Genomic DNA, 12,556 nt, shown 5'->3' with positions numbered 1-12,556 from the left:
CCATTGAATAAAAAAAAAAAACATGTGTGCTTCATTACTCAATAAGAGACCACTCTATTGTTTGTAGGTAGTTGAAGAACATATTTCTACAAAAAATAAATGATAGGTATAATGTTTAATAAATACAGCAAATTATAATAATCTTCTTCAATTGTTGTCCTCCCTTCTTTGTCCTCAAGTTCCAGTCAAGTATTCCTTAATTCTCTCTACTCTCCTGAATTGTATTAGTGGCCTATACAATTTCTTGAGTGAATTTCTACTAACAAGTTGGGATTTAATTCTAGTACTTTCCCCTAAACAGCTTGTCCTCTTGATTTCCTTTTCCTTTTGGGCTCAGATCTCATCATCCTCTCTACCCTGTTCTTCTCAATGGCTCACATTCAGTTATTTATCCACACTGAGTTTCTATTTCATAATTATCTTCAGCTATGCCTTCCTTTTTCTTTTCCTGGTCACCCCTCTGGTTCATGTCCTTGCCACATTATGCCTAGAATACTGCTCAGATCTTCCAATTGTTCTTTGTGTTATGAACCTGTCCTCTGAGCATCTGTTCTGCATGTTACTGCCAAATTCATTGTCCTAAAAATTGTCATGGCATATATCACTCTCTGCTCAAAAACTTCCAGACTCTGTATTGTAATTAAAATAAAACATAAAATGCATTATGTGGCAAGAAACACCTTTTACCACTAGCCCCTAGATGGCATTTCTAGTTTGCTTCTTCCCCCTGCCCCCAACTGTTTCCTTACCCATTTCTATCCCAAATTCTACAGATTGCTCACAGATCCAAATACTGGCATGCTATGAAATTATGTAATACTGGATGCCTTTTCAAATTCATCTATTAATATATTACATATCTTTGCATGAAATTTCTCCTGTGGTATTGATGTTCACTTTAAAGTGTTATTGTCTAATATTACTTAAAAAAAAGTCCTATCTACACTATTAAATCCCTAAGTACAGTGTGCCTTCAAACTTAGGACAATTCTTTAAAATTCCTCCCTCTTACTCTCAACAAGAAAATAATGACATTGTAGAGAGAAGGTTTTTAGGAAATGGAAGAATACAGAGTAAGTGGTGAATACCATTTAGAATTAAGTACAGTTGTGTTTATATTTATCACTATCTGTGAATAAGAGGTGTCTGCTCCGTAAATATGTGCTTGATTTTGTATATGATTTGCATTCTTGAACACTGCTGTTTGGAGACAATATTGGCAGGGAAGGAAAACATCTGGCAAACAAAATAAGAAATAACAAAAAAAAAAAGTCCTGTGTCTCGATAGTTATGACCTCAGCAGTGACCTTTAGTACAAACTATATTAGCTTTGAGCTACCTATATTTATGAAATTCATTACATTGAAATCTCAATGTAAGTGTATTTTTTAATAAAATTATATGGTACAGTGTATGAGGTTTTCATAAAGAACCTACCATTGTAAAATCCTCCTGACAACAAGAGAGGTCTGACCAGACAGCCTATTCTCCTTTGTTCAAAGTTCCCAACATCAGGAGACATTCAGTGACTGAGTAATGGCTTCATGAGCTCAATCATGAAGAAGCAAAAGGGAAAGGCAGATGGACATTTATAAATAAAGGAACTGCCTACCTAACTTGAGACCAGAACTCTGATCCACTAAAGGCCCATGTCAACTGCTTTTGCTGTTTATCTCTCTTCTTGACTGACAGGTTACAAAACTAGCTATTACCTTCTATTCAGTATATTTCTTGGAGTACAATATTTTTCCTCATGGTCTTCTTATTCCAATATCCTTCTTTACTTTCTCTGAACTAATTTTTCTATTTTGACATCAATCAATCATCTAAATTTTAGTGTAACTCTATTTTATTAACTTTTAGGATATCAGACATGTTCCAGTATTGGTCTCTACAACCATGGCTCCTACCTGCTAGCATTTAGATCCCAGGAAGGTCATAGACAAGTCACATTTTGGGGAGGAAATCCAAGGAATCCCTTGTGGTCTGTTTTAGTTTTTTGAAACTTATTCTTAAGGCATCCTGTTTCAAAATAGGAGCCCATGTGCCTAGTTATAGGTAGATGCTTTATTTTGTGATATTTCTTGTTGGAAAGAGATTTCTGTAAAGGTGGCAAATGAGAAGGCTGATCAGGCTCTGGACTCCTCTCTTGAGTTCAATTAGGAGGGATGAAGTATAGTCAGTTCTAAAATCTACTGAGAGTAGACTTGGTAAGGTTTTTCTTGTGAGTCTGCATTTTTATAGTTTTTTCCTTAGGACCCTTCACCTTATATATCTTGATGAACTTCTCTAGTAGTTGTAATTGTCTAGACATCAGGTCCTACCTGCAAGATGTTATTTGTTGATTGTTGTATTCAGAATATACAGCATCTTTTTTGAGGATGCAGTTTCTTAGAATTAAGAAACTTTGAAAACCCCACAAAATGTGGCACAAGTTTCGATTTTAAAGTAGAATCTAAACCACTAGACATATTTATTTGTTTACTATTTATTTTTGTTTGTTGGTATAGGCTCTTGCACTCAGGGCCTCATGTTCTTTCAGCATTTTTTGCTCATGACTGGCACTTGAACCATGCCTCTAACCCCAGCTTTTGGCTAGTTAGTTTGAAGATGGAGTCTCATGATCTTTTCTGTCTCCAGCAGACTTAGAAGTGTGATCCTCTAGGTCTCAAACTCCTAAGTAACTAAGATTGTGGATGTGAGCCACTGACATATAGCTTAGACATTTAAAAAAAATTATGGAGCAAGAAGAAGGTTGTTACTAAAGAAATTATAATTTCTGGATATCTGTTTCTCAGTTGCTTCTCAATGCACATATTTTCTCATTCTTCACTGTGAACTTACTCGCATTTATTTATTTGAAACACTTACAGGACCAATGATTTGCTGCACTACTTAATGTTAGATAAAAGTGGACCAAAAATCAATGCTTGTTCATATTTTAATGCAAAGAAATCTGTTCTGAATGTCTTTGAAAATCAGTGCAAATGATAACTAATCTGAAATCTAATAAAGAAATATTATGAACTATTAGGAGTTCAAACACTAGTTGACAAAGTGCAAAAAATTTATAGCAATAGCCTTAAAAGAAAGATACCTATTTATAGGTGAGTATGCTATTAGTAGGGTAAGTTAAGACATGCTGTCTTTTGTGTGAAATATTGTATAATAATGATATACACATTCACTATGACAGCATGAGTTCTCAAGACTTCCCCAAAGTACTTTCTACATGATAAAATATTAAATTATGCTTAGTAAGATTAATAATACACTTAATACCTTCTGATTCTCTGATAAGCAGATATTATACAGAAAGAGGCATTTCTGATTCAGTTAAGTAATATGATGTTTGTGAAAAGGCAATGGTGAGAGTAATTATGGTTCTATTTTTTTTTGGTTGGGGAGGTAGTAGTAATGATCATTTGGAAAGTAATTTAACTCCTACATTGATTGGTTATCAGCACCAAGGGACATACTTCTCTAACATTGCATACTTAGGTCCAAATGTATCCTTAAAAAGGAATAGGAAAGAGATTGTGGTTATGAAAAATGCATCATTTTCCCAGAAAAGCAAATCCAGCACCCTTCTGAAAGGGAACTGGAGCTGAAAGACAGTGAATTTTTCATATTTCTGAGTACCAGTGGGTTTATCTTAATTGCATTTTGCTTAGGTTGCTATTGAAATAAGTTTGTAGGTCCCAGCTGTTGACAAAGGAAGAATCAGGGCAGGAATGTCATGGAGAAAAAGACAAAGTCAGGCTTGGATTTGAAACATGAGCCTCAAATCCCCGTGTAGAGACCTCAGCACATTAAGGCAATGGAGTTGACATTTTCTGTTTTTGGTTTATCTTAGGCTATCTAAGAGGCATTACTGCACCTTTCTGATTGAGAAGTGTTATCTCTGATCTCTTGGGCTGCTACTTTTGTCCTAATTAGAGACTATTTATAAAACACTTGGAGTCTTAGGGGGTTCCTTCTGGGTTAATTACAGAGCTGTGAGCAGTTTTGCAGGTGAAATGAAGTTCTATTTCAGAACAGATGTGTCTATGTGGGTTTCGTGTATACTTACCTGTGTAGAGACTTAAAGGATTTCCTAGCACCTGCCCCTTACCAGATAATTTGGTCTGACTTTTAGGACCTGTTCCTGTCTTCTTGTCTACCCTTCACTAGATGGTGTTTTCTTGAAAATAGATGTGTACCTGTCTGTAAATCTGATTGATTGCTTGCATAAATTAGGCACAGGTACAGGAAGGGAAATCAGTGACTTAAAATAGGTCAAAGGGGATGTAATATAGCAGTTTTCTATGGGTGACATTAATAATACAAATAGTGCTTAAAGGAGTTTTTTTTATATTTTAAATAGAAAGCAGTGGACTATGTAATGTCTGATTCTTGGCCAGAGAGAGTATTTCCAGACAGAAAAAAATATTTGTGTGATAAAGAGAAATAAAGCTGTGAGTTGAGCAAGAAGTTGTTCTGTTGTGATTTAAGAAGTCTTTTGGCACTTGGCTAAGCTCTACTGAAGGAATGTAAAGATGAATAGTAAGGAGGCCTACATTCAAAAGGCCTTACATCTACTGGATTTGGGAAACACGTACAAAAAAAGAATGATATTCTATGTTGCAACAAAATAAAAATGCATGGTAACCAAGCAAAAGAATAAAGAGATACTTTGAGTTAAAGAGAAAATGTTTGGTTGGTGAGGAGCAGGGTTTTTGTTAGGTTTGAATTCCATCAAGTTGGCATCAAACAATTATGTTTTGGTGGAAAGAAAATAGTAGTGTTTATTGAAATCTTTTCCTTAAATAACTTGTTTGGATCATACAAAAGGTTATGTATTTTTGCTTCTCTTCTCAATTCACCATGTATCTTCTGATCTCAGTACAGGTCACAAGGTACAACTAGTCTCCAATAAATACCTATTGATTAAATAGTGTTGATGTCTCCATACCACTAGTATGCATGAAAGATTTAGAATTGAAATCCAAGATGTTAGCCATCTTTATCATCATTACATCTGTGCATTACCTACCATGCAGATATTGTGATCACCAAATATTGTCTTTTAGGACACCAAATGTCTTACAACCTTATGGGAAAAGTAAGGCATACATAGATGCCAAGTATAGTTTCAGTAAAACATTACAAAGTAAGTCCAACTGTTTCTGCAACACTGTTCAATATTTTAGAATCTGCTAAATACCTTCCTTCCAAATTATGATCAGATATTTCTTATTTGAACACTGTGGCTCAATTGGCATTTATCAATGAAGACAAGGTTATGTAACCTCAATTACAATCTTGGAAAGCCGTCAACAAAATCTGATTAATGAGTACTGCTTAATTGCTTAAAAAGGATCTAGGCAATCTTTCTTGGTTTCTGCTTGAAACAATAGCCTGGTAGGAAATTCAGGGATAAAAATAGAAAAAAAATCTAAATAACTCTAAAGACACCACAGCATTATAGTTACCTTGAACCGATATGATCATTCCTCATGTTCCCCTTGTTTTTCCCTTGGATCCTTAGACTTACTTTTTGCAAAATAGAAAACATGTTTGCATGTTTTGTTAAGCCATGAAAAGCTAATTCCTGTTTGACTGTTGGACACAACACCCAGATAAACTGGGCATGTCTGCAATTCCTGCACCTGGAAGGCTGAGTCAAGAGGATTAGAAGTTCCTGGCCAGCTGGGATTACACAGTGAGACCCTGTCTCAAAAAATCAATAATAACAATAAAATAGAAAAGTACTCAACAGTGGGAGGATTATTTTTCACTTTTAAGCCAGATTTTTCTTAACTAATACACCATAGATAGGCAAAAGATACACTGTTAATGTTCAGTTTCCTAAGGAAATTGTTTCCTGGGAAATTGTGCTAAATGTGGTTGTAAATTAATGCCCAATCATCAATGTATTTATTTATCAAAGTATGAATTTTCTTTTGTTGTACGCTTTTATTGTAAAAATACTGTACAGAGGGGTTACAGTTACATGAGCAAGGTAATGAGTACATTTCCCATTGAGCATTGTTGCCTCCTCCTTTGTTTTTCCCTACCATCCCTTCCCTCCCACCTCCACAACTACCTCCCTCCCCCACCAAGGTTGTAAAGTTCATTTTCAACATAGTGTCTTGCACATTTCATTGTTACAATGGATCAACCTGTATCCCTACTTAAGCATTTGTTTTTTCCCTTCCCCAAATTAGAGAAGTGTATATACAAGATGCAGGGAATCAACATCAAATACAGTGAAAACGGGTTATACCATGGGGAGGAACATACAAAGAAACAAAAAAATCACACGGTACATTATAAATACATTAGAAACAATAGCAAGAAGGAAAAAAGATATTTGAGGTTCATTTCACTTAACATCATCTTATATGGTCATATGTAGATAGCTTTTGGCCTTTGCTGCTTGTCCTACACATGTACTAGTTATTGCAAATAAGGGAAACCATGTGACCTATGTTTCTTTGGGCCTGGCTTACTTTACTTAATATATTTTTTCCCTTTCTTTCTATTTCCTAACAAATGGGGCAGTGTCATTCTTTCTGATGGAGGCATAGAATTCGTGTGTGTGTGTGTGTGTGTGTGTGTGTGTGTGTGTGTGTGTGTGTGTGTGTGTGTGTGTGTGTGTGTGTGTGTGTGTGTGTGTGTGTGTGTGTGTGTGTGTGTGTGTGTGTGTGTGTGTGTGTGTGTGTGTGTGTGTGTGCGTGCGCGCGCACGCGCGCGCGCGTGTGTGTACCACATTTTCTTGATCCATTCATCTACAGAGGGGCATCTTGGTTGGTTCTGTATCTTAGCTAGGGTAAATAATGCTGTGATAAACATAGTTGTGCTGGTAGCTTTAGTATGATCTTGGTTGTGATCATTTGGGTAAATGCCCAAAAGTGGGATTGCTGGGTCATAGGGGAGCTCTATGTGGAGTCTTTTGAGGAACATCCATACTGCTTTCCAAAGTGGTTGAACAAGTTTACACTCCCACCAACAATGCAGTAAGGTTCCCTTCTGTCCACATCCCCTCCTACATCTGTTATTAGATTTCTTGGTTATAGCTATTCTAACTGGAGTGAGGTAGAATCTCAATGTTGTTTTGATTTGCATTTCTTTTATGGCTAGAGAGGTTGAACATTTCTTCATGTGTCTATTGGCCATTCTTATTTCCTCTTCAGAGAAGTTTCTCTTTAAGTCTTATTTATGGGGCAGTTGTTTTCTTTGAGGATTTAATTAGGGGATTTGATTTTTTGCGTTTCAAGTATATTTTAGATAAGACCCTTGTCTGTTGTATGGCTAGTGAAAATCTTTTCCCAATCCACGGGCTTTCTATTGATTTTGCTAGCTATGTCCTTTGCCATGCAGAAGCTCTGCAACTTCATGCAATCCCATTTGTCCAACCTTTCTTTGATTTGTTGTGTTTCTGGGTCTCTATTAAGAAAATTTCGGCCTGTGCCAAGGAGACCTAGGGTTTCTCCTATTCTGTCCTATAATGTTTTCAGAGTGTCTGCTTTGACTTTGAGGTCTTTGATCCATTTGGAGTTGATTCTGGTGCAGGGTGATATATAAGGATCTAGCTTTAATATTCTACAGGTGATTAACCAATTTTGCCAGCATCATTTACTGAAGAGGCTGTCTTTCTTCAATTCTATTTTTTTACCTCCCTTATCAAAGATTAGGTGGCTATAGGTCTGTGGGTTCATTTCATTTCCGGGTTTTCAATTCTATTCCATTGGTCCTGAAGTCTGTTCTTGTGCTAGTACCAAGCTGTTTTTATTACTATAGCTTTGTAGTAGAGTTTGAAATTTGGTGTTGATATTCCTCCAGCACTGTTCTTTCTGTTAAGGATCATTTTTGCTATTCAGGATTTTTTATTGTTCCATATGAATATTTGGATTGCCTCTTCTATTTCCTTGAAGAATGAGGTTGGAATATCGATAGGTATCACATTGAATTTGGAGATAGCCTTGGGAAGTATTGTCATTTTCACAATGTTGATCCTTCCAATCCAGGAGCATCCACTTCCTAAGTTCTGCTTTGATTTCCTTTTTCAGGTTTTTAAAGTTTTCACTTCTTTAGTTAATTCCTAGGTATTTTGTTTTTTGTGGGGCTATTACAAAAGGAGTTGCTTTCCTGATTTCATCACGCTCTTCTCATTGTTGGCATACAGAAAAGCCATTGATTTTGGGGAGTTAATTTTATACCCTGCTACTTTGCCAGTTTCAAATCAGCTCAAGTAATTTGGGAGTGGAGTCTGTGGGATTCTTTAAATACAAGATCATGTCATCTGCAAAGAGGGATAGTTTTACTTCATCATTCCCTATTTGGATCCCCTTTATGTTGGCATCATGTCTTATTGCTGTAGCTAGGCATTGTAATACTAAGTTGAAGAGAAGTGGAGAGAGTGGACATCCTTGTCTCATTCCTGACTTTAGAGGAAATAGCTTTAGTTTTTTTCCATTAAGTATAATGCTGGCTGTAGGTTTGTCATATATAGCCTTTATTGTATTGAGGAATGTTCCATGGATTCCTAGTTTTTTCAGAGCCTTCATCATGAAGGGGTGTTGGATCTTGTCAAATGCTTTTTCTGCATCTATTGAGATAACCATGTGGTTCTTATCCTTGCTCTTGTTGATGTGATGAATCATATTAATTGATTTGTGTATATTGCACCAGCTTTGCATCCCTGAAATGAATCCTGTTTGATCATGTTGTATGATTTTTTGATGAGTTGAAGTCGATTGGCCAAAATTTTGTTGTGAATTTTCTTATACTATGGCATAAGTGGACTTTTCTTTCAAACAGTATCAGTTGTTTTTGTAAGGAACTGTCCTTGGTGCTGACAGGCTGCAAGGCAATAGTGTTAGAATTCTGGCCAGAGATTTCTTGTACTGTGTCTAAGGAAAACAGGAAGAACTGGGCTAAAATGTCTAACAATATTCCTTATCCGTGTTTCTTTACTATTGCTTATTTTACCAAATCAAGGAAAGGGGTTTGAGGTTACTTAATTGGGGGGGGGGGAGGGAACGTTTAAAGTGAGAACAGGGCAAGTTGTCTGAAAGGCAAGCAGGATAAGATAGCATAAGTATCTCTGCTGAATCTCAACATAGGCTTGGCTTTCTACCTGATTCTCTATGTCTTTTAAAAAATCATTCCCTAATAAATATATCTGTTTTGTGTCTTAATCTTTTTATGAGACTCTTTGGATTTTTCTTTTAGATAATTATTTCCTGCATGACTTGGGATCACCAAGAAATAGACTATGGGTAAGGAATTACATAGATTTCAAGTAAACACAAAGATTAGGAAGACTACATGCAAAACAAGAATAAGGGGACCTTCTGCCTTGTCCTCTCCTGGTGAGTTAATTAGCGATACAACTCTGGCTTAAAATGATATATTCATATTGATAGGTAAAGGACACATTAGAATCACATCTATGTGTGACATGATAAAACATTGAAAGCTTTTGCTTTCATTGATGATAGATGCATGTATTTTTCCTGCATTATATTTCCTTCCTAAAGCTATAAAATTCTTTTATATTTCCCTTTGATCATTTTGATGGATTCAAACTCTCCCTCTATTAAAGTCTGAACTGTTAAAGTAAGTAACAATAGCCTAAAGGACAATAAAGGTATGTTCAGAGGAACAAACAAAGTTTTGTTTATTTCATAATATTTTAGGGTCATGAGAGTCTGATGAATGGAAAAAAACACCCCTTCTTCCTCCTTCATATCTTGAAACTTAGTTATTATCAAAGATTTCTAAATATCTCAGAAAAGAAATGAATCTATGCTGTCTTCATTAACTCTCAAGTCATCATATTCTTCACCTAAAAGGCACAAATCTTCAGGTGGACCTGTTGCAACAATGAGAAGTACAAAATGTCATGTCAAAACCAGCTTTACAATGTCGGTGTGTGTGGGGGGGGTATGATTGGGTGGGGGGGAGGGGGGAGGCTGGGAAGGGAGGTGAAGGGTAAACAAAGGAGGAGGCTGCAATGCTTGGTAAGAAATGTATGCATTATCCTGCCCATGTAATTGTAACCCCTCTGTACAGTATGTTCTCAAATAAAATAAAATAAAATTTAAAAAAAAGGCACAAATCGTCAGGTAAAAACTGACTATATTGAGGACTTCAGGCAGAGGAAAGCATTATTATGTAAGACAAAATACTGCATAAAATTTATTTCATAAAATCTTATAGTTCCAGAGATAGGCTTTTCTGTAGCCCTTAGCTCCAACAGTCCGGCCAACTGTTTGGGATATCCATGTTTTGCTAGTAATCCTTTCATTTAGGATGGAGTTCTATAGTACAGCACAGCTGGGCAATGGGGACTCTGCCTTGGAGAAACAATTCACAATAGGGAATTAGGAGTCATTTAAAAATATTATACCATATATCACCATAGGGCCTTTTCATTACCATAGTTGGTATGCTTAGATTTCATAACATTTCATGGTATAATATAGGCATATTATGGGATGATATACTAGATAGGCAGTATAAATTTAAATTATTCCCTAGGATACATATACAATTGTTATATTTTATTTTTATTTGTATAATACAATGGTATAAGTTTAAGGCTTTATGCTCTCATCACCTATTTTTAGAAGTAGGTACTATTATTTTTAGAATTGTAATGCTAGCCAAAATGTTTAATTGTGCCAGGCCAATCTTTACAATAGAAGAAACTGTAGCACACTTTGTAGAGGATTGCAGTCATAATTAAACTTAAATGTTTAGAATGTACTTAGAACAGAGCAAGTGGATATTGTAGAAACTACTAATGATATTCTTTGTCACCCACAAGCTACTTATAATTATGAAGACGTATTTTGTAGGTCTGGATTCAAACAACCTGAAACTCAAAACTAGAGTATATTCCTGAACAAACATGTAAATACTGTGAATTAATGTCTGTGCCAGTCCAAGAAACCAAGAATTTCCCTCAGTTGAAGGTCATTCCTAGAGGATGACTGAGGAAAGAGCACCTTAATCCTAAATACATCACACCCTCTGTGCCTCATATGACTAGTTAACACAATTTGAGAAAGACTCCTCCAAGGTTCTAGCTAGAATGTTTTCCTGGGGAAACATAAATGAAAAAATGAAATGGACAGAAGTTCTGTAGTTTCAGCTTGTCTTAAGACTACAATGAACATATCATACACCCAAATGCAAACACCCTATGTTTAGCACCTCTGTTGCTAGCCATGACTTACATGATGCCATGGCGAAGAACGTGATCTGTAAAGAATCTCAGCTCTTGGTCATCTTGACATTCTTGTCTGTTTTCAGTTAAACGGGACAGAGGGTTGTGAAGAGTTTCCCTAGTGGCTTATCTGAGTGTATGTTCCCGTTGCATAATTTCAGTACTGCATACTCTTTATGATCAGAGTCAATTCATTCTACGCTAAGTGTACAAGGACAAGGTGGTAACCAAATCTGAAGATTATATGCTATTTCTACTGTGTCTTGTAGAAGCAATTCTCCCTCTGGAATCCAGGTCCTCCATAATCACCTGGGGGATACAGAATAATAGTGAGTAGGATTATTTCTACTTTAATCTCTTGGGTTCTAGACTCATGCATTCTATCTACTGGGTCATAGTCACAGATTTATAATAGATGTTGCATTCATTCCACAGATTTATAATAGATGTTGCATTCTGAATGATAGACTCCATACTATCAAGGAATTATTTACAAAGCTAATACTTTAAGTGTACCTGTAAAAGTATGTTTTTATGATAGAATCTTCTGGTCTATGATGTGCTAGAACTAGTGAAATCTATGGCCATACACCCAATTTCATACCTCTATTACTATAAAATAGATCTCTGGATGAGAAATGAAATTCTGTGAATGGAAATGGTAAAGTCATTGCTAGAATTGTGTTGTTTCCAGTTAATGAGGCACTATCCTTTCCATAGTAGCAGTTACCCAGTGTAATTAACAGCTACTAAATGTCTGGTTTATCTTTTTGAGTGGCTGTTGTATCAGGTAGGTGACTGGCATTGGGGTTCAGGAGCTGGCAGTTTAGATATTTGGTGACAGGAACAGAGATCAAAACCTTTGGTGTATCTTGTGCAGAGACTGCCCTCAATATCCATGTAATCCATTCATTTTTTGCTCTTTTAAATAATTTGATTTCTGTAGATATAGAAATAAATTCTTCCATATGCCTTCCCATTGATATAGCATAAACAAAGTCCATTCCATATGTACTCTTCCAGTTTCTACTTGTACATACATATTGGTAAGATTCTACAGCATCTTCAACACATAGCTTCATTCTTTCCATAACATAGCCTGTGATTCATCAACCAGATGGATCTGCCTCAGTTATTGGTCTGCATATCCAGGGGAAGGGGTCTATCACAAGATGGATCTTAATAGATGGATGGATTTTCTTTCGAGGAAAAAACTTCTGTATTGTCTACAACCAAGGATGGAGTGCTAGCTCCTGAGAAAGTAAAGGTCATATTTTTGTCTTTGATGATTCAGAAGAATCTAGAGATTCAAGAGTTTCAAGTTAGTTCCCACAA

Source organism: Dipodomys merriami, unplaced genomic scaffold (genome assembly GCF_024711535.1).
Source record: "Dipodomys merriami isolate MVZ:Mamm:240054 unplaced genomic scaffold, mDipMer1.0.p SCAF_48, whole genome shotgun sequence".
Lineage (NCBI taxonomy): Eukaryota > Metazoa > Chordata > Mammalia > Rodentia > Heteromyidae > Dipodomys > Dipodomys merriami.
This window is presented reverse-complemented; position numbering follows the sequence as displayed.